Source organism: Herpailurus yagouaroundi, unplaced genomic scaffold (assembly GCF_014898765.1).
Source record: "Herpailurus yagouaroundi ecotype Mexico unplaced genomic scaffold, PumYag 140, whole genome shotgun sequence".
Taxonomy (NCBI): Eukaryota; Metazoa; Chordata; class Mammalia; order Carnivora; family Felidae; genus Herpailurus; species Herpailurus yagouaroundi.
The window spans coordinates 45,568,916-45,592,756 of NW_024412395.1; the positions used below are offsets into that span (position 1 = coordinate 45,568,916).

At 38.7% G+C, this 23,841-nt stretch overlaps 1 long non-coding RNA gene across 1 annotated transcript in view; it reads right to left on the bottom strand.

Moving 5' to 3' along the window:
* The window catches only part of LOC121030629 (uncharacterized), a 19,073-nt gene extending 3,270 nt beyond the window's left edge, over positions 1-15,803 (bottom strand). Inside the window, exons 1-4 of the long non-coding RNA XR_005790335.1 lie at positions 15,591-15,803; positions 5,101-5,313; positions 3,457-3,583; positions 1,069-1,219 (exon numbers count right to left, since the gene is read on the bottom strand). This is a non-coding gene — a long non-coding RNA (uncharacterized LOC121030629). The remainder of the gene's footprint in view (positions 1-1,068; positions 1,220-3,456; positions 3,584-5,100; positions 5,314-15,590) is intronic.
* Positions 15,804-23,841: the final 8,038 nt, after the last annotated feature.

The window sequence follows — 23,841 nt, forward strand, 5'->3', positions numbered from 1 at the left end:
GCAGGCAAACAAAAAAAAGGTAGCTAAGTGGGTAGCATTGAAGGTCTCTTTTCTCTAATAATAAGAGATTTAAGAAGACTTCTATGCTTAACAAAATGTTTAGCATCCACATGGAAAAATCCTCATCAAACGCCTTTATGATAAAAATGACACTCTTCCCATACCGCCAATGTGCCGTAGAATTTTCAAAATTCTCTAAGTTAGAATATCTACTTTCCGGGGATATTTTGTTCTACATCATTTAAAATAAACATAGTGTTGTGTTTGTGGGCTTCCAATGGCTTCTGGCAAATATGCACCCCACTTCTAGCCCCAGGAAAACAAAGCACCCATATCAGTATCTGAAATCCACTAGATAGGGGGTAAAGAGTGCCCCCATATCTGAAACTGTTGAGCACAACTGCTTGAAGCCCTTGATACGTTTACGATTCATGACCGGATGCAGTCAAGTACTAATCTTACACAAAATAGATTTTGGTCTGATAATAGACATGAATGTAGGGTCCAGAGAAAAACTGTACCTAAAATAAAATGAAACCTACCGAAGTAAATTTACAATAAAACCTTAATTGGCACGTCTGCCAATTAGTCAGCTTGTGTAGTCTCACTTCTGTTGGCAACTGGAGGTTTGCAAATGGTGCCCATGGGCGTAATATCTAGAAGCTCCGAGGTTAGTAAGAGTGTTTCCCATACTGCTACTAGCTGTCACTAGTTAGGTGCGTTTGTGGCAGCTTTGTTATTGGTCAGGGACTTTTCCTGTATAATCATGATGCAACTTTTGTTTCCAAGTCCACGGACCTAACAAGGAGGCGTCACTGCATGCCACTTGTCTGTCAGCAATGCAATTTGCAGGAGTGAAGATGAGCCAGCCATTGGATTGCCCCCTCATCCATTCTTCTTGATAGTGGATTTGCCTTAAAGTCGAACTTGCCTGGTTTGACTTCAAGGCTCACAACAGCAGGAGTTTAAAAAGACAGAGTTCTTTTTCTTCAAGTCGTCTCATAGTGTCAGAAACATTTACAATTAAAAGAGAGTGAAACAAATGGTGTGGGTCAACCAACAGCCTACCTTTACGGAACACCTTGACCATCACAAACCGATCATGTTCTGTCATATTGTGAAGAGAAGCTTTGAAGATTTTATACTTCTGTTAGTGTCTTGTCTTTTTCAGCTGAGGTGTTTTCCCCCGCGGAGAACAAATTCCTTCTTATTTCATTCACTGCAGTTAAGGCAATATGGTAGAATGTAAGTAGCCCTGGAACAGAAGACACAAGTTCTACATCCTCTTTTCTCTACTTTTTATGAGACAATACACAGATAATTTCCCCTCTCTATGCCACAGTTATCTGTCGAGTTCTTCCCTGGCCTTTCCAGAGATATTTCGAGGGGAACAGAAATATCGAGGGGTTGGCCCCAGTGAGGACAATGGATAGTTTACTTTTTGTATTATAGGGACAGTAGAATATATAAGATGGGTGGAATCAGAGGTAAAAGCCTGAAAATGTTAAGAAGAACCCAATGATTTGCCTAAAAATACATTTGATCAAGTCATTAGTATTTCTGTTATCAAAATTTTTCCGGAACAGGATGAGTAGCAGGAGATTGGCTAAAGTTGCATGTTTTAAAATTGGGTGTTGCCCAGAAGTCAAGAGAAGCTATACAAAATAAATGATGGTAAACACTTCAGGTGCTGTCAATAAACCAAAAACAAAACTTGGCTCACTTAAAACTACAACTCAAACAATCCACATGAAGAAAACGAAAGATAATTGTTTCTGTTTTAGGCCATGATGGTGTCATTTAGCAGAGGTATGCTGAAACCCAACACTAAATAATGCCCTTATGGCATAAAAGAATACATAGTCCTCTTACCAGACTAAGCTACTTATTCTTTTAATCTGTTATCTGACAACTATTTTGATTTTTAAAGTGAATATGGAAAAAGTCATTCTAAAATAAGCTTTCAATGTATAGGGGAAAGCTTGTACGTCCTTAGAGATTTACAAATACTGCATGAGAACTTGAACGTCTCCTCCCTCCCTCCGTGGACCCTCACATTGCAGACTCAGAACGCTTTGAGAAAGGCCTACATGGGGGAAGGGGCATGGAATTCTTTTAACAGCATTTCCAGGATTTTTCAGTGACTCATAGTTCTAGGCATTCATGTGAATTCCCAACTTGCATTTTAAACTTTACAATCATTTAAAAAGAGAATGCCTTCCAACTTTTCATGATAATGAGATCAAAACTTCCTCATAGAGAGCTTTAAAATAGTGTTAGTCTTTGCATCCCTTCTATCCACCCCTATATATGGCTCTTTTCCATTGCATTGTTAGTGGAACTATTTCATGAATTTCAGAGAGGAAGGACGTGATAGATTTGGGATGCTGAACATCGACAATGCTGAACAGCAAACTGGAATTTGGGCCCCATCCTTAGGAGGTTCCACAGTGATTCATGCATTTCAGCTTGTTCTTGGTTGTCTTGATCTGATTTTTCTATTGTACTGTGTTGGTCAGCTTTGCTGCGCTAATAAGCATCCCCTTCGTGACAGTGGCTTGAATATCAAACATGTGTTTTCATTCACATTACGTGTATGTTTCTGGAAAGCTCATTTGGGCTCTACATGTCTCCTCATTCTGGGACCCAAGCTGATGCAATAGCTCCTAAATGGAAACACTAATTTCCTCTTAAATATTCTGCTCCAATATGACATTTAGCAGGTCTCTTCATATTCTATTGCTCAAAATATGTCTTAAAGCCAAATCCAAAATCACAGAGGCAGGATTAATGACTTTTCCCACAAAATGAATTAAAAGTTTTATAGAAAAGGAAGGAGTGAATGATAGTAAATTATAATTCAACACACCACAGTATTATAAGAGGTGTGAATCTTAATTTTCAAACTCAAGTGTGCAAGAAATATAATTTTCTTTAACATCTCCAATAAAATGTCGTCTTTATCTTTAAGCCTCCAGCCACTGAGCTAAGAAGACTTAATCAGTTTTTTCTGGTTCTTCCTATTCTGATCCCACTCCAGATTAAGCCCCAGTCCTTAATCTTACACTATGCCAAGGTTTTAGGCAGACTATAGGCCTCATTCATTTGTGCATCTAGGATGTGGCTGAGTCATCAGGTGTATAGGACTCCTTCAGGTTTTTCAGCTCTTGGCAACTTAAAAAAGTTTTTAAAAAATATTTATTTATTTATTTTGAGAGAGAGAGAGACGGGGGAGGGGCAAAGAGAGGGAGAGAGAGAATCTTAAGCAGGATCCGTGCTGTCAGCATGGAGCCCTGTGCAGGCCTTGATCTCACAAACCATGAGATAATGACCTGAACCGAAATCAAGAGTCGGACACTTAATCAACTGAGTCACCCAGGTGCCCTATCCTTTGGCAACTTTTACGTCAAACTTTGGGCATGGGTATTTTGTGAATTTGCCTACGGCCCTGCTTACCTAGACACACCATGAAAGCATTTCATCCCCAGGGTCTTGCCATCATCATCATTGGTTTCTTTCAAGAAGCAAGGTGCAAGCCATTCTGCTCCCAGATCCAATGAAATGTTCAGTTCTTGCAGCACCCCTGAAACCCCTCCAACGTTAAGTTGAACAAAAATCAAAATGGCGGCACTAAGGCTTTCCCGAGGCTCTATTTTGAACTGAGTGACATTTTTCCTCTCTTCTGAAAACCTTACCCTTCCCTTTTTAGACTTTTGTTTCAGGAACCTGATACCACCTTAAAGACACAAGGAACAAGGCTGTCAGTGCATACACAACTCCTTTAGAAGTTCGGCTAGATCCTGTATTTCCCTATAGCCCACCCTAGCCCTTGGGTGGGGTTGGGGTGGTGAGGATTGCCTCAGCCTGCTGCAGCCTCCATCGTCCTGCAAAGCAATAAAGCTATTGTTCCTTTTTTATCCCAAACTCTGTCTTCACGTTCTATTTTGGTTTCAAAACACAGAGGTAGGTTTTCAACACCACCACCTGTATCTTTGGTCTAGAAGTAAATACAGGTTACCCCTGCCTTCGGATCCACAGGTTTCTTTGTTTCTGTCTTAGTCTGGATTCTTTCAGGATCAGACCTTGAAACAAAGATGTAAATTCAAGGAGTTTATTGGGAAGTGTGGAAAACACTAGTGGGTATGACGGAGAAACAGAATACAGGAAAGAGAAGACGGTAGAGTGCATGCTGTTAAGCCCATGGAAGATAGGCGTTTCATCTTACATGGAAATGCGGACAAAAAAGTATTCCACCTGAGGAGGAGAGAGGGAACTGTGGTATTTATCCACTAACTGGAGAGATTCTGTGATATGCTTAGAAGTGAAAGGGAAACACACAGCTAAACCAATGACTCTCAAGGGTTCCTGGGGCAGGCTGATTTCTCTGTTGATTCCTCCTCTTTGTGGATCAGTAAGGCTTCCAGTATTCTGGGGAAGCAAGCCTTACGGGGCAGAGATGCAGATTCGGCAGTTCCTATGTAACAGGATTCCCCCACGAGTCGTGACACCGAGGCCTTTCTCTCCAGGAAGCAGCTTTCTTCATGCCAGCACAGCTCAGTTGGGTCTGTACCCAAAGAACTGAGCCCCAAATGCCATGTAGTGTAGTTTTTTATACATTTTCTACTTCTTTGTCTCCCATATATGGTAACACACAAACATGCAGTCTGATTATGTGGTCTCTTGTTACAAGGTCCTGAGGGATGTTGTCAGGTATGCATATAGCCAGGTGGCCTTGAGGGTTTTTTTTTTTTTTTTCTTTCCTTAGGGTGGGGACCCTACCATACCTAGTCAACTAAAGTTCCTTCCAAGGGTGAAGGATAAGGACAGGAAAAATACTTCTGGCGCAGCTTGCGGGACCTTCTTTTCAAACTTTGGGAAAGCCATTTTTCTTCCTCTTTTGGACTACAACCATCTACCTACAGTCACAAACTCTCCTTGTTCTGGCCTTAGGCTTTTGTCAGTAAAACAAGGCAGATCCATAAGCTAATTTCTTTTATTGTCCAGCTGCTTGCCCCGGGCCGGGGCCCCGGGCGAGTCCGCACCCCAAGGCCACCCTCCAATCCTTAGACCATCCACCCTGGGAAAAGAAAAGGGATGTACCTGAGTAAGAAAGACAGAATGAAAGAAACAGAACAAAAAGTATAGGTTGGGGCGCCAGGGTGACTCAGTCAGTTAAGCATCAGGATTCGGCTCAGATCTTGCAATTCTGTGAGTTCCAGCCCCACATCAAGCTCTCTGCTGTCAGCATGGAGCCAGCTTTGGATCCTCTGTCTTCCTCTTTCTGCCCTTCTCCCACTTGCAAGTGCACTCACACTATCAAAACTAAATAAACATTAAAGAAAAAAAGTAATATAGGTGAACATCTCAAAGTTGTATGTTGTTGTCATCTTATACCTCTGCAGAGTTATAATGTGGGAGAGTTAAGTCTTTGGTGGACTGATTGCTAATAGCCACCTAGTTTCTCAGTGGCTTCGCACAACACAGACCTATTTCTTGTTCACAGAACAATCCGTTGAAAGTCTTGTGGGGGCCCAAGTGGTGAAGACTGTGCACCAGGCAGTCACTCAGGGACCCGGGCCCATTCCTTCTGGTGATCTTATCTCTAGGTGCTCATAGGTATCTCTAGTCATTTTTAAATTGTGAAAGAATATGGAGGATGATGCCTGGGAGACTTTTAAGGACAAATATGAATTGGAGTTCATTATTTCGGCCTACATTTTATTGGTTGAACTTCGGTCATAAGGCTGACTGGGAAATCCAGTTTATCTAAATATTTAAGGGAAAAAGGGAGACACAACAGTAAGTGACGAGGCAATCTTTGTCATGGTGTGCAAAATAATTTAAGAGAAAAACATTGAACTAGGGATATGAAGATATTATTTGTATTTATTCACTCACTATCTCTGTGACTCCCAACCTAGTTACTTCATCTGTAGCCCTCACCTACTGACCTGTACAACAGTGACAATCATATGTGTCCTGCTTTAGACCCAAAGGGGCATCAGATATCACTGAGTTTGGCATCTTTCTCTAAGTCTACACTTGAGACCACCTGTGTCAGATTGTTTGGGCAACACCAGGACCTACTGACTAAGCAATGTCTGGTGTAGAAGGGCCTTGGGGTCTGCATTTTATAATTATTCCAAGTAGTTCTCTGTACAAAAGTTGGGGATCCACTGAATTTGTTTAAAACTTTTCATTTTGCAACTAAAGAAATCATAGCTCAGAGCAATGTAGGAGATCTCATCAGACAGTTGTAGTTAGTATAGACTAAAGCTGAAATCCCTGAGTCACTCTCCAATGTTTTTTCCTTTTTTTTTTCCTAAACCACTCTATCTGGTGAAGATATTTTTGAGGATCAGATCGCATAATGTATGTAAACACATTTCCTTTGAACTATAACTCATCGTATTGAAAACGTTACTTAATTTTGTAGCCAGTGGTCAGAAAACACCCTCTTTAGTGTTTATCTTGTTTTGAAAATATTATTCAGCGTTTACCAAAGATTAGAAGCAATATGTGGCAACATTGGTTTCGTTCTTGAACTTTATAATTTCCTTATTATTTTTAAACAATTCTTTCATTTCTAAAACGTGCTCTAGACCGAGGCAGCCATGCTCGGATGTGTTTCTGTATGTCTGGTATCCACCTCCAGCCCATCTTAACTAGGCCCTGTATATCCAAATTGTGAAAGTGGGGCTTGCTTAGAATTCTTACAACACCTGCCTCTGTCTATTGTTGGTCTTAGGTGGGCGACCTGCTATTCAGTAAAACATCCTGGACTTAATATGGCTGCCGATCCCTTTCTTGGGGGCAAAGTGTTTTGGTGTTTTTGTTTTTCTACTTTTTATGGTACATGTGTTTCCTTCCACCTCTTCCCCAGAAGCAGTGCATTTCTGCCTGGGTGTTAGAAGCTGCAGGTCAGAGGGTCTGCTGTTCCCCATCCCAGTGGTGGATGGCTTTTCCTTCCTACTAGCAGTGGGTCTAGTGAAGTGAGAAAGCCTTTGTGCCTGTTCCATAGCAGCTGCTGATTGTCTCTGACATACAGCATCTTTTGCTTTCATCCTGAGTCTTGTGAACACTTAATGGAGTCCCATGGACTTATGATAAAAGTATGAATTTTCCTTGTTTCTGGGATTCCTAGATATTTCAAGCTATATTCTAGTTTATAGTTGGCCTTCAACAATTCATTAAAATTTTAACTTACTTCCTGGACCTATGGTATGGCCTCCACTTTTCCCATTCAGGTGAAATTCGTGTGTGTGTGTATGTGTGCCTCCTTGGAGGAGTTGTCACTCTGGAATTCAGTTTGCTTGGTTTTTTCATGAACTCAGCTCTCTCTGATGGACTTAGGGAAAATTATAGTTTTGTAGATTATCCAGACTTTTTGTGTTATTAATGTGAGATCAATATTCTCTTTGGCTGAGCACATGCAAAATTCCCCTTATATCCTGTATTATTTAATTGTGGTATTTAGTTGTCTGAATGGCTTTGGAAACCATTTGGTTTGAGGAAACTATAGAATACACGTATATGTATCATGACCAGTTATGAATCTAAAAAGTCATCACTGTGGCTTGTTCAGAAAGACTGCCCACTCCTTCTCACCATCCTAGGCCTACACAGGAGTTCTATTCTAAACCAGACCAATTCTAGTCTAAACCAGAGCATTACACATCATTGCAAATCTCTGGGCTTAGTGATCTGCTCTGGAGCTGTAGGGTCTAATTGTATAATCTGGGCTCAGGGAAGTAAATTGTGGTCTGCCTAGCTTTGCAATATACTAGGTTCTAATTTTTGAAGCTTTTACAGACATGCCCCAGATCAAGTCTGGTTTCTTCTAGACCCAAAGTAGCCTTTGTAGTAATGGGGTACTTCATATGATGTTGCCTAAGTCTTAAAGATATGAAAGAATTGACTCATTTAATTTGCAAACCATAGCGAGCACCCACAGACCCAGCATGAGACTTGGACTAGACGTAAGCTGGTGGGTCACAAGACTATGGCATTAGCAGGCAGTCACAAGGTGGTCTATGACTCCTAATGAATGCTGTTGGGCCTATTATGCCCCCAAATGGCATAATTCCTTACAGAAAAGGAAAGGGGTGTTGGGCCTGAGCCCTTGACTTTACCATATGATCTTTTGTAGTCTCAGTTTCCTCATCTGTAAAGTGGGAATGATAATGGTAATAACACTTATCTTCTAATGTTATACGAAGATTAAATGAGTTAGTTCATGTGAAACATTTATGAGAGTACCTAGCATATGTTAAGCCTTCAATAAGTAAAATTTGGTGTCAAGCACAATGCTAATAATTATTCCTTAAGATTTGACATTTTCTAGTTTCCCATAGCTTGCTTTATTGCTATATTCTTTCTGCTTTCCGATCTACTATAAGGACACAACTCTTCAATTTCTGCACCTTTTTTTTATCCTAAGTAATTTTTAAAAAGAAATTTCAAAAACAATTATATATGAAGTTATTGACAACTAGGTTTATTGTTCACTATTCAGTTTAAATCCTTGCTAAGACTGTTACCAAGAAAGTGAGTAGTGAAAATTGCATAATTTCGAAGGAAGTGGAATGAGGTATACTTCCTATAGCAAATATATATTATTTGTTTCATTTCAGTTGAAAATATCTGTTTTAAAGAATATTCTATGAATCTCTTTTAAATAATGAGATACTTTATATAAGCCAAGACAGACAAAATATATTAATTTAAAAGCGATTTTATCAAACAGCAAAATCTGTTAAACTGCATAGTATTAAAATCAGATACTACTATAGCTGGAAGCTATATAGATGCTAACATTTTAGCTAAGAAAGAAAAGGAAGGAAACATTTGTGTCAGGTAAGTGATAAATGAATTATAAATGAATGTTGAAGAATAAGGATAGCAAAACACTTTCTGATACACAAAATATAGTTGCAAACACTTTTTGCTATTTCCTAAAATGACGTCCTGGTCAAAAATATTGCTGATCTTCAGAGACACTCTTGTGTCTCCGAAATTTTCTTAGGAATTTTTGGTGTTATTAACACAACAGAATTCAAGACCATACAACTGGATCATTTCTGGAATGAATGAAACCACTCGGTAATTTCATACAATTCAATGACCGATCATTTGTTCCTTCATTCATTTATCAAAGAAGTCCTATGTGAAAGTTATGGGCACTGTGTTAAGGGTATAAAACGAGGAGTGAGATGCATTCCAAGGAATGATCTCACACAAATAATGGGCACACCAGCAAAGGAGTGAAGCATCAACAAAAAAACACAGGAAGTGTGGTAGGAATTTGAATGGTTCAGAAATACACACAAGTTTCTATTGAGAGATAGGAGCACACTGAATTAATTTAATTATCAGAGCTGAATATTTTATTTCTTTCAGTTATAAAGCCAGTCTATTTTTATAACTGCCCTCTAAACATGAATTAGACAATAAAACTGAAAAATAGACTTCTTATAAATGGACAATGGAGAAAAGGAGGTAAACTTTTTGGTGAAGGTCCTGTCTCCACGATTCCCAGTTAAGAGACAACATTATGAAAAACTGGGAGATCTTTTAAAACTAGGGTTTCCTTTCAGTATCTTTAGATGGCTTTATAAAAAAAAAGAAAAGAAAAAGAAAAGAAAAAAAAAAAAAGCTTGGTCCTACATTAGTGAACATAGAAAATTGAGATTCTTTTGTAAGATCTGGGACTGCTGTGTAAGATAATAGTAAATGTATTTTACTTTTTAAATATTTCCAGCGAAGGTTTTCATGAGCTTCATGTGTAATATAAACATGCAAAGAATGCATTTTAGCGAAACAAGAAACAACTCAACTCTTGGGATTGTTTCAGTAGCCAGTGAGAGGAACCTGCGTTCAAAAGTCACAGGAATTTAGGCTGAGAAAATGCTGCTTGTCACACATTTAAAATGCACACAACAGCTAAGGAAGTTGAAGGAAATTTAAGAGTTGAGGTTTGAAACAACGAACGTTGTGTTTTATCACAACGAAGGCATAGAGTATGAACGAGACTTTTTCAGTCGTTGAAACACTAGACAAGGAGAGGCCTGGGATCTTTACATTTGCAAAAGTAGATTGTTTCAAGAAATGCTGTGTTTTGAGACAAATTTAATCAGGCATGTTTAACTGGCAGAAATATTTTTACTTCTATTAATGTATTTAGAGATATTTAAATTCAAATTTGAGTTGCATCCTTTCTTGCTTGGATATTTGCTCTTAATTAAAACACTTTCTATCCCTTAATCCGTTCTATCCTTTAGCTTTTTTGCTATATATGAAGTTCTAAATCACGTAGAATTAGTGAGAATGTAAACTGCCTTTTATAATGGCTTTATTTTCATATTATTAACATCTTATTAAAATGTAGAAATGTTAAAATATTAAGTGACTGTAATATGTGCTGCCAATATTAATTTTGGAGGGTTTAATTTTTGAGATGGATATTAATTGCTCTGAAGATTAAAGTGTTATTCTTTGATGTTTCTGGAATATATTCATCCCTTGAGATATGCCATTACACACCTTTCTTTCCCAGAAATTTTGCATTTAGGGACATGAGAGTTAAATTTACATAGTTCACTATTTTTTTTTCATTTTATTACTCTTAACTTTAGACATGTTCTGCTACTCCAACAAAATTTCTGTGTCTTCACAGAAATATTAAACATTAAAGGACAAAGTTAATTCAAAACATGGCTGTAATGTACTTATGATGTGCTCAAGAATGACTTAGGACTAACTCAGAAAACAAATGAAGTAAAATGTTCTCATTCTCAGATTATTGACAATATTAACAATAAGATGATTCTCGTGCAATAATTATCAGAACGATTGATACTCATAAAAATGAAGTCCTATGAAGGGAAAAAGTTCTGCAGACTAGAATGTTTGGCAAACTGTGATGTGCAACCTGAAGGAAAAGGTAGCATTTAGATTGGAGAAGACATTCCAAAACAGAAGATTCAGCAAGAGTTTTGTGAAGGGAGTTTATTTCTGGGATAGTGAGAAGCAGGTTACCATGTTGGATGGGTAATTTAGAGTCAAATTCTGGAGGGCCATAATGGAAGCCAACAGAGGAAAGAAGGAGAAGTTGATTAACAGGAAAAAAATGCCATGTAAAGGTCGAGGAAAATTTGGACTGAGATGGGGCCACTGAATTAGGTGAACTCCAGAGTGAAGTTTCAAAAGAGCATTAAGAATCGAAGCCACATTATAGAAGTCTAAGAAGAAAAACAGTTATGATAAATGGTGGCAGCAGGAATAGCCCACTCATCTGAGGAAAAGGAAAATTAGGGTCAAGGAAAGTTGTAGAGTAAGTGTCTGTGTGTGTGTTCAGGATAGATAACACATTCTATAAAATGTGATCAAATGAAAATAAAATATCTAGCATGAATACATGGAATCTAGTATGCTTCTCAGGTACAGTGAGTGAGTAGAATTATGTGATTAATTGCATTCGATAAATTTAATATCACGAATTCCTTTGGCACACAAACGCCCTCGTGTGTCCTCGTGTTTGAGGGATATATTCTCGATAGATGGCAAAATGCAGATTCCTGTTTTCCTGCAACAGGTTAAGTGCCAGGAATGACAACATGCCGCTCACCTGAGCAACCCTGAGCCATGCTGGGACAAACAGTGCAGGGACTAGCCTGCTAACCAAGCAGTTCTGTGTAAGCATCTTTCCGCTCAGGTTCTGTGGGACTGAGGTGTGTGAAAACTCACTGCTCCCATCCTTAGAATGTAGAGTACCTATTGTGTAGGGTATTTGTCATTTTCAGTCTGTTTATAATCTTTTTTTTCCATTTAGGGAAGGCTCCTTTTGACCGGAGGTGGTTAATCAGTAGTCTTTATTATCCTGCACCTCACCTCCATCATCTGCCACACACACACACACACAACACACAACACACACACACACACACACACACACACACACACTCCTAACACACAAGTTATCATCTGATCAAGGTTTGCCAATCAGATTCACCATACCCCTGGTCATAGTGATGGGTGATCAGGTCAGGGTCAATGGGCATGTGACCAGACCAGGGCAATCCGAGTATCCCCAGGGCTTTGACTCTTGATGGCTACAGGAAAGGAGTATACTTTTATTTTCTCTGAGATTGCTAGGCTTAAAGGACAAATAAACCTAGACCTGCCAATTATTTTTGCAATCACATCAGAGAAACATTCCTGGGAACAAAGCCTGCTCAGAAAAAGCAGAGCTGAGAGATAGAGAAGGACAGAACCCTGATGAAATTGGTTTAAGTTCCAGGATCCACTTATGGTTCTATTTCTGTTCTGTAAGCCAGAACATTCTTTTTCTTTTCCTCAGTTCGTTGTTATTTGCTACTTTTCCTCAGTTCATTGTTATGATGCAACTCCTGAGAATAGTTGGTCAAAATGTAAGGAGAAAAGGTATGAGCAGGAGAATTATAACTATTCCCTTCTCTGAGTACCTAGACCTCTTTAATATTCATTTCTATAAGTAATGCGCACTTCACTTCCTCCAGTGTGTTATGGCCTTTCATGTACATATTTTTATTTCTGGTACTAGAATGTGGACTTCTTGAGAGCAGGGATAGTTTCTGCTGTTTGTTTGTTTGTTTGTTTTCTGCCATTCTGTTGTGTGACAGACCCTATAACTCAGTAGCCCTCAGGCGCCCCAAGCTTTTTCCCTTGTTCATCTACCACTGCAGAGACTGGCAAAGGCCAGGTATTTACTTTCCGAGAAAGTGCTGCTGCTAAGACTGATAGTGTGTTTCAATTCTGCTCATTCAGGTATAAGTAGAAATGTGCTGAGAAAAATGGTTTATTTTCCAAGAAAAGTTCTGTTTTTGCCATTACTTCTTTCTTTGTGCTTGGAACATGGATGTGCAAAAAGACAGTGTCTTGAGCTGCAGCAGCCATATTGTGATAAGGAGGCACGAGCATGAGGGAAACAAAAAGCCAACTTGCTTTAAATAAAAATTGTACCATGCCTGAAACTACCTGCATTCAAACTTATTTTTACTCGATCAAGTTTAGAATACACAGGCCCATGTTTATCTAGACCTTACCTTAACAAGTTAGCGATTATATACCAAATTTCTTGTTTCCTGAATGATCCATCAACTTCAATCTAGACGTTAATGTCTATGAATCTCTAATTTTGAGGCTGGCAAAATTTTGTGTTGGAAAGCACATAAGCATTAAAATCAGAGTTGAGCTGATTTCTATTCTCAGCAGATTACTAACTGTATGATAGGACCTTATAAAAGTCACTGATTATGAATTTCTGCTTCTTTTTATTATAGTGCTGATAAATTATATTCCTTAGGTGCTTCACAGTTTGGCATAAGGATTTAGTTGGAAAATGTATGTGAATATATTTTATAAGATGTAAGCTGCTAAACAAACGTTAATTACACATTTTTAATTTAATTTCTTCATGCAGAACTGTAGATATGTAGATTTAGTTGGAAAATGTATGTGAATATATTTTATAAGATGTAAGATGCTAAACAAATGTTAATTACATATTTTTAATTTAATTTCTTCATGCAGAACTATAGATATGTCTTATCCTTCATGCAGAACTGTAGATATGGTAAGCAGCAAAGATCCCCTAAGAGAATATTATTAATAACTTATTTTGCATAAACTTAGTTATAAAGTAACATTATATTTAAGTTAAAATACTTTCCACCGTGTGAAGATCATGCACTATTTTGTTTGTAAATCATATACTTATGACGGCCTGTTTATGTTCATCCTCCACGATGACGAAGGAACGAAAGAAATGCCTGGAAATGTTTTATTCGTAATGCCATAAAAGCCCAGATTCAGTGTAGTTATTTCAACAGAGCAGAAGTGCTAACATTTTAAAGTTAAGCATTGAAGAAACCTCACACTATTTTGATACTGTTACTTGAAAAGTAATATGGCAGAGCCTTTGACTATGTCTAGAATAATACCTGGAGAATCCAGTATCTGTGTAAAATTTCATAGGATCAGCTGTTTAAACATCAGCCTGATTAAATATCAATACATGTTTTGCAAGCATTGGAAATTTTACCCTATTATTATCTCATAACATAATTTTCCACTAGTAAACAGATTTTCCTGAAAGCAGCCAAATTATCTTGTATCATGTCCTCATCCCGAAATGTAAGGGTGTTCTACCAAAATACTCCAGGGAAAATAGTAGGTTTCCATCTGCCTTGTCCTGCGTACCAAAGATCAGAAAGTTCACCTGGCTGGTTTTAAAATAGCCTCATTCCAATAATGCAAGAGAACTTATGCCTTTTCTTGGTCTTCTTAGTTACAAAACTTAAGCTTTTTTTCACTATGCATTATCTAAAATAAATAACACATTAGTGTAACAAAATACAAACTCCAAAAACCCTCGTCTAGAGGGAGGCTTTTATTCTTTTTTTTTTAATATTTGTATTCCAATTTTCATATCTCCTTTTTCTACCTTAAACATTTCTTAATTCCTCCAAATATTATTATAAAAGAAAAAAGACCTTTCAACTTTGACCATTTGAATTGTAATTACCTAGTGCTCACTACTTAGGGAAGAATACATAATAATCATAGTTGTTTTGGGTTTAAGGTACAGTATGGTTTACTTCTTAATTTAACTTGATTAGAAATGAAATAGATAGTAATTGGAATACATTTGAGATGATAAGCTCCTGCAAAGTAAAGAGTGTACCTTGTCCCTCTTTTGTAACTTTCTAATAATACTAAAATACCAGTCTGACAACTAGTAGTGTGGGTCAGTAGTTGTTTGATTAACCTATACATCAACATCATTCAAACTTGTTAGTACATCCCAAATAAAAATCACAATTAAAAAAGCAAAAATTTGCAACATAAATATCATAGCGTTTTTTTTTTTTTTGGTATTTTTCCCCTTTTATCTCCAGTTGGCATCAGAGAGATATAATTTTATAAATGATATTTATACCTATTAGTAGGTATAAACTCTCAAATTTTATTCACTTAACCCTGGTTGATATAAATAAGTAAATGAATAATGAGTAAACAGACTTTTTAGGGCAATGATAAAGAGTTGAGGATGAATTTTCTTCAATACTGATACTAAATTGAAAATCAATAGTGTTTTTGCCCAGAGAGGAACAAAATTAAATCAATTTCCAGACCAAATTGGTGTTGTTGTTGTTTTTCTTTTAGTTCTGAAGAACTGATTTGATTTTTATTCATAAAAGAAATTTCATGTATTAAATTGTCTTTCAGTCCCTCCACTTCAATTATCCTAATAATAGGAAAATATACAGAAGGTAAACCAAACTTATTTCTATCCTAGTTAACTTTGAACTATACATACTGTTAGAATTCTAAAAGATAATATTTTCAGTGTGCATGATTTCAAAGCAACATAAATATATTTTATACAGTATGTATTTTAAAAGTTGACAGTGTTTTTGTACCATTCGTATGCTGTTCTGGAACAAATAGCAAAAAAGCAAACCAAAACAACAACAACAACAACAAAAAACACAAGAACCAAAGAAAAAGAAAAAGAAAAGAAAATGAAAAAAGAAAATTAGTGTTCTCACCAGACTGCCAAGAATTCTCCTTATGGATCCATGCAAGCCTCTAATTTTTAGCGGGTTGCTTTTATAGCTTTTGGAATGTTGCCATTGAATTTTCCCTTAATTTATTGTCAGACTGTTTCTAGTAGATTTCTCTCAGTGGTTTGCTGAACTCTCCCCAGCAAACTGCCCTCAAGTCACCTGAGCCATAGCCAGCAGAGGACTCTTATGACCCATGTCTACAGGCTGTTGAGCTCAGCTCAGGGAATTGTGCATCCTGACCATCAGAGCTCTTCCAGGTAAGGCCAGTCCACTTCCAAAGAGTTGCTGGACCTCTCCCAGCACATTGGCACACTCTGACGGCTGGACTATTCCCAGTCAACTGGCAGAATATAATCAGTTGGCTGCTGACAATGGAAATGTAGCCCTCACTACTCAAAAGATGACACCTTTCTTCATGAGGCAATTCGGTGATACAGGGGGAAAAGCTGTAGCCATGGTTAGAGCAAACCAGTGTTTAATGTAGAAACAGTAACTGCTTACCACAAACCCTCAATACAACCAGTAAACAAATTTACAAATTAGAGCCGAGTTACAGATTTCCCACACATATTTCTTCTATCCAGCTTTTTTTTTTTAAATAATGTTTATTTATTTTTGAGAGAGAGAGAGAGAGAGTGGGGGAAGGGCAGAGAGAGAGGGAGACACAGAATCTGAAGCAGGCTCTGCTGATAGCTCAGAGCCCGATGCAGGGCTTGAACTCACAAGCCGTGAGATCATGACCTGAGTCAAAGCTAGAGGCTTAACTGACTGAACCACCCAGGTGTCCCTATCCAGATTCTTTTTTTTAAGTTTATTTACTTTATTTTGGGAAAGAGAGAGTGTGAGCAGGGGAGGCAGACAGAGAGGGAGAGAGAGAATTACAGGTAAGCACTGTGCCATCAGCATAGAGCTTGACTCAGGGCTCGATCCTGCAAGTTGTGAGATCATGGCCTGAGCTGAAATCAAGAATTGGATGCTCAAGCAGCTGAGCCACCCACGCATCCCTCTATCCAGCTTTGTGTTCTCTAGAGCATTTGTCTCAAATTTTAGTCTACTATTCTATAATCAAAATACATTTTAATAGTTTTAGAGATTTTTTTTGCAAATATGAGTTACAACAAGTAAAGACTTACCTACCATTATTCTTTTTACATTTTTATGGATTTATTAACTATGATAATGGAATCTTCACAATTTCATCTTAGTTTGATTAAAATAATTTTTAACAAGCTTTCAATAAGCATTAGTTAGAAATTTTCTACCTATCCATTTTCTTACCTATCCATAGTGCAATTATAAAAATCAGGAGGTAAACACTAACATGACATTATTAGTGAATTTATGGACCTTACTCAAAACTCATCAATCGTCCCCAGAATGTCTTTAAAATGTAAGCCATTTTATGTATTTTTTTAAATTTTATTTTAAATGCAACCCATTTTAGAAATAGGAAATGGAGCTGTGTAAAGCATGATTTTTTTTCCACAATTATAAAAGGAGAGAAAAAGGGATGAACATGGAAATTCTGATGCACAATGATCTTATACAGTAAGGTACAATAAGCAACATTTGAGCCGGAAATATATATGTTGTAACCCAGCAAACTGTATTTGGGTGTCATCAAAAAACCTTGTTGTGGAGGGGGTGGGGCACCTGGGTGGCTCAGTGGATTGAGCTTCTGACTCTTGGTTTTTGCTTGGGTCATGATCTCGTGGTTTGTGAGATCCAGCCCCGCGCTGGGCTCTGCACTGACAATGCAGAGCCTGCTGGGAATTCTTTCTCTCTCACTCTCTTTCTGTCTCTCTCTCTCTCTCTCTCTCTCTCACACACACACACACACACACACACAATAAATAAATAAACTTAAAAAAAACTTGTTTGGGGAAAGCTGTCAAGTTGTCTCCTGCTTTTGCTCCAACTTACCTCTGAGGTTCAGTAACTTTACCTTGAACATAATGTTATTTTTCATAATAATGTTGATCTAAATTGCTAATTTTCACAACTTTCTCACTTGTTTTCTGGCTTCTAATTTTTCATACTGTGTAAACTTCAATACGTTATCTGTCACCTTGGCATCTCAGTTTCCTTATCTGGAAAATAGGAAATTCAATAGATATTTTGTTTATTATGATTAAAAGTGATGAAATATTTAAAGTCCCTACCTAGTGGAGTCTGGCACATTTCAGGGGATCAATGAGTGTATTTTTCTTTTCCTTTTGAGTCCCAGAGTGAAAGCCTTAACACATGACAGCTGGCTCTACACATCAGCAGAGGAGACTGTAACTTGAATGGCATGAATTGCCATCTACTCAAAAAGCGTCAGGCTTTAAAATGCCTGCAATTCCCTTTGAAGACTCATGCCTTCCACACACCAAATGCTTCTGTTAAGACCCACATGTTTTATCTGAGTTGTGGGAGGAGGGACTAACTGATTCATTACCATCTTTCGGTTTATGGGTTTATGTAACGATCTGGTTACATGGGAATGGACCATGGCAGAGAGTCTAAGGAGAGCAAGTCAGGAAAGGGCTTCTGGTGGTCCTCTGAATGGAAAGGTGATCATCTCGGGCCTGACGACCTAGAAGAAGGGAAGATCTCTAAAGCCGAGGTGTAGATGCAGCCAGGATGAATAAGAACCAAGACTAGATTCTCGAGTTTTTACATTGGACTCTAGAGTAAGTCTTGAGTTTGACCCAAGTTACTGTTTGCCTTTCTTTCTCTTTCCTAAAAACAAAATGCACTGTGTTTGTTAGTGGATACTGATGCCTTCTCTTAAGTGCTTTAAGCTAGATATGAGGGCAAGGCACAGGGTAGGATGAGACTAGGGAAAAATACTTTAGGGTGCTGTGAAAAACACCATCTACCCTGGTCCAAACATTAGGTTACCGGGTGTGTGACATGTTGACTCCCATAACATTTATTGCTTTCACCTGCACTTTGTCATTGACTTGTCTGTTTTTCCAACTAGATTTTAAGCCTTTTACACACAAGTATTTGTCTCCATCTTCAGGGCCTAGAATAATGCCTGACACTTAAATTAGGTTGTTGTGATACTTCATTTTATGTGTCCACTTGACTGAGCCTGTGGGGACCTAGACATTTGATCAAACATCATACTGGGTATTTCTATAAGGTTCTTTTGGGATGAAATTAACATTTAAATTGGTCACATGGGTAAAGCAGATTAAGCGGCCCCCCCCCCCCCGCCATGTGGATGGGCTTCATCCAATCAGCCACAAACCTGAATAGCACAAAAAGGTGCGCCCTCTTTCCTTCTGCCTGACAGCTTTCTAACTGGGACATAAACTCTTCTCTGCCGTTAGACTAGAACTAAAGTCCGACTCTTTCTGGATCTTGAGACTGTTGGCCTTTGGACTACAACTATATCATTGATTCTCCTCAGTCTCCACCCAATGGACTCACCCTGCAGATCTTGGGACTTGCCTGCCTCCATAATCACATTGGTAACATTCTTTTTCTTTTTTTCTTTTTTTAAATTTATATCCAAGTTAGTTAGCATATAGTGCAACAATGATTTCAGGAGTAGATTCCTTAATGCCCCTTACCCATTTAGCCCATCCCCCCTTCCACAACCCCTCCAGCAACCTTTTGTTTGTTCTCCATATTTAAGAGTCTCTTGTGTTTGGCCCCCTCCCTGTTTTTATATTATTTTTGCTTCCCTTCCCTTGTGTTCATCTGTTCTGTATCTTAAAGTCCTCATATTAGTGAAGTCATATAATATTTGTCTTTTTCTGACTGATTTCACTTAGCATAATACCCTCCAGTTCCATCCATGTAGTTGCAAATGGCAAGATTTCATTCTTTTTGATTACTGAGTAATACTCCATTGTATATATATACACCACATCTTCTTTATCCATTCACCCATCGATGGACATTTGAGCTCTTTCCATGCTTTGGCTATTGTTGATAGTGCTGCTATAAACATTGGGGTGCATGTGTGACTTTGAAATGGCACACCTGCATCCCTCGGAAAAATACCTAATAGTGCAATTGCTGGGTTGTAGGGTAGTTCTATTTTTAATTTTTTGAGGAACCTCCATACTGTTTTCCAGAGTGGCTGCACCAGTTTGCATTCCCACCAGCAGTGCAAAAGAGATCCTCTTTCTCCGCATCCTCGCCAACATCTGTTGTTGCCTGAGTTGTTGATGTGAGCCATTCTGACAGGTGTGAGGTGGTATCTCATTGTGGTTTTGATTTGTATTTCCCTGATGATGAGTGATGATGAGCATTTTTTCATGTGTCGGTTGGACATCTGGATGTCTTCTTTGGAGAAGTGTCTATTCATGTCTTTTGCCCACTTCTTCACATTAGTAAAATTCTTATAATAAGTATCTATCCTCTATCTATCACCTATCTATTTACCATCTATTGGTTCTGTTTCTCTGGAGAATCCTGACTAATACAGTGATCAATAATTTTGTCTTATTACTTTTGAATAAGTAAACGAGTGGGCAAAAGTAAATTGTTAGGCAAAGTGAATCCACTTTACTCCTTCAATGAGGTGTTTGGGCTAATGATGACCCCTTTTAGCTATAACGTTTTTAAGATTCTAAAGCCTCTCGTCTTCTGCTTATTGTATTTTAAAATAACCAGATAAAGAAATGACATACTTTTCTTCACTGGTTGAGGAAAGGGAAAAATCGAAAACAAAAGCAAATCTTTGCATCGATAGCAACGTCTGTTTGTCACAAAGTATGAGTAGACGGATGTCACATTTCCATCTTGGAGGACTGTGAGCAAGTGCCTATTCTCTCATTTGACATACTTTCTTCTATTTCCTGGCATATATCTCATTCCATCCCATCTTAGGTATCGCATTTCTTAAAAAGTGTTTTTTTTTTTAAGAATGATAGTGCACTAGGTTTTATAAAATCTCTTGCACCAAAAACAAAATGGAAAAATGGTCCAAAGTAAAATACAAATGTTACTGGTGCTATGGATATTGTAACTAATTTCAGATCCCAAACATTGTCCTAATAGGTAGACTAACACTCAAAGGGATAGATTTTCTTCTTTAGGGTTCTCATGTGCCACTCGAGGACCAAGAACGATGTAGTCCAGGTAGAACCATAAAAAAGGAAATAACTACATTATGTCATATTGCTTAAAAAAGAATAGCAACATATTCTGGCGCTGCTCTGTGATAGATATTGTTTTAAGAAGTTTAACGTATATTAACCATTTAATTCTGGTTACAACTCTATTATCATCATTATTATTTTATAGATGAGAAAACTGAGACACAGAGAGGGTGAAATCAACATGCTCACCGTTGTTAAGTGACAGAGCTGGGACTTAAATCCCAAAAACTAGGGACCAGGGGTCAAATGCTAAACCATGGTAAGCTTCCACTTGGCATGCGTGGCTTGATCCTTATTGTGTCCTTTGAAGCACGTTTGAATGCCCCCACTTAACAGACGAGGAAGCCAAGTATCAGAGTGTTGGTACCTCATCAAGATACCTGTGACAGGATGGAGATGAGATGTAAACATGGATTTTGCCGATTTGGGCGTCCCTGTTCTTCTATACCTTGGTACACAGGTTCTGTGTTTCTTTTTCATCCTTCATCAGTATGCTTGTAATTTCATGTCTCTGGGTCAAGTAACCTGCCTGGCAACTTCCGATTGGATTCTTTGTCCCGAGGAATGCTTGTGATTTTTTTACAGAGATTTTCTAGAGATTCAGTGTGCGGTCTCAGGAGCCACCAGCCTCCAGGGGTGATGTTTTGACCACAACCATCTTTAATTCAATCACGTATTCACCCTTAAATACTCTTATGCACCTACAAGGCGCTCGTCTATGTGGAACCGCTCAAGGTCTTCGCAGGTTCCCGGCACCATGCCAGTCATGGTGGCTACAGGATAACCAAGGTTAAGTCCAGGTTTTAAGGAGTTCACAGCAAAGTAGAGGATCATCCTCATTCAAAGAAACCTCTTATTTGAGTACAGCATGTAGAACAAACCCTGTTACATCCCCTTGTGCCTTCTCCCCAACTAACCCCGTAACATCATCTGTGAATGGTAGTTTGCTACTCTCACAGCTATAGAAGAACGAAAGCCAAGGATGTCACAAGTGCCCCAAAGTGTCTTTTTGGTCACCCGAGATTTATTATATCATACTCTAGAGAAGGCAAGAGAGGAAATAATAATAACAATAACAACAGGAACAATTAATACCTCTATTATAAGTGCTTGACGCTCCCTTTAAGCCAGCCATAAGGCAAATTTATCATTCTCATTTGCTGAAAACAGGAACAAAGACACAGTTTCAGCAAATTGCTCAAGGTCGAATGGCCCGTGGTAGCATGGGCGGGATTTCAGGCAAGGAAACCTGAGGCTGGAGCTGAACTTCTTGGCCACTAAAGTAAAAGATTTAATAAGAAAAGTGAAACCTGTGGTCTCTTCTTGCCAGGATCTTAAAATAGGGGACATAAAAATATTAAAAATCCATTTGTGAAACATCATAAAAGGAAGTAAAAATACGGTGCCAACTAATTAAGACTATCCTCTGGATCAAGAAAGAACCTTTATTGATTACCTGTTAGGATGCTGGTACTGACGTATCTCTCCAGCTCCTGCCCGCACTCCTACAGGCCACTGTAGAGCCAGGAACTTGAACCACACAGAGCTCAGGAGCCATTCTCTTGCCCAGCCCATTCACTCTTTTTCAGTGATTACCTTTTAATTCACAGTCTGTAACCAGCAGGTTGAAACCCCTTGAGGGCAAGCACTATGCATGTTTCTATGTCTAGTGCTAAGAGAGTGAGACTAATTGAGGAATGAATAAATGAATACATCAATTAGATACTATGCCTATTTTTACAGTTGAGGAAATGACCACAGAGAGCCTATGCGTCTCATTCATGTTACACGGCAGGTACCTGAGGGAATGAACACCAGTCCCAGGTGGCCTTGCCTCTACACCTTGTCATCTTCAGGTGAGCTTAAACGACACGAACACAATGTGAATGAGGTGGCATGGAAATCTGTGTCAGAGCGGGAAGAAGTGGATGGTTTGGTCATGAGACTTCCTCATTCTAACTGGAAAAAGAGTTATGGGGTATATTTTTAACTTTTTAAAGTACTTTTAAAGTTTATTTATTTTTGAGAGAGAGAGTGAGTGAGTGGGGCCAGGGGCAGAGAGAGAGAGAGAGAGAGAGAGAGAGAGAGATTGAGAATCCCTAACAGGCTCCACACTGTCAGCACAGAGCCCGATGGGAGGCTTGACCTCACGAACCCTGAGATCATGACTTGAGCCGAAACCAAGAGTCGGAGACTTGACCAACCGAGACACTCAGGCGCCCCTATTTTATTTTTTGTTTTCACCTCAAGGACATGAAAAGTAAGAAGTTGAGATGAGCACCTTCCATGGGAGCAGAGAACAGTTTGGATCAGCGAACAGTAGGACAGTCACCATTGCTTATACCCAGTCACACTTTGCATTTAAGACTCGACTGACTTTTCCTGTCATGGGCTTTCTAAGTGAAGCGAACAAATAAAAACAGACTGCTTCCACTGCAACACGGCTGAGTGAAATCTATGCCCAGCTCAGGGTTCAAATGCAAAAGGAAATGTGGAGAGTTGCATATTTTAACGTGTCATTGGTGATTGGCCTGGAGTCTGTTTTTCCCATGTGAGATTAACCCGAGGTCTGCCCAGATCTCTTTGGCTGCACACTTCCCACTGGGCTTCTGGAGTGTCTCCGGAGCAGCAGGAAGTTTGGCCACCCCGTCTAGCATCATGAGGCACAACACCTTTTCAGTCGGCTTGATCTCACTCTTTGAGCAGCTATGTGGTGATTCAGAGGCGAAGAGGCAGATAATTGGACAGTGGAATTGAGTCCTGTGTGGTATAGAGTTAAAAAAGAAATTCCTTCCATACGAACTTGGAAGTGAAAAGAAAACCCAACAAACAGAACCTTTTGTGCACAGCAAATGAAACCAAAGAGAGGTTTATAGGCAGCCCGGCTGTGGGTGAACCTGAAGGCCACTGGCCAGAAAGCTCAGGGGTAGTACTCCCGATGGCATGTTGCTATCAAGTAGAAACCTATTTACAAAATTACAATCTATTATTTCCCTCACCTGCTTACTCAGGATAGCAGGTATACCATAAAATCACATATGAAAAGTGACTTGGGCACAAAATTTTATATTAGTTCCTCTCAGTTTCTCCTAATTTTTACAGAAAAAAATCAAGCTTAAGCAAAACCA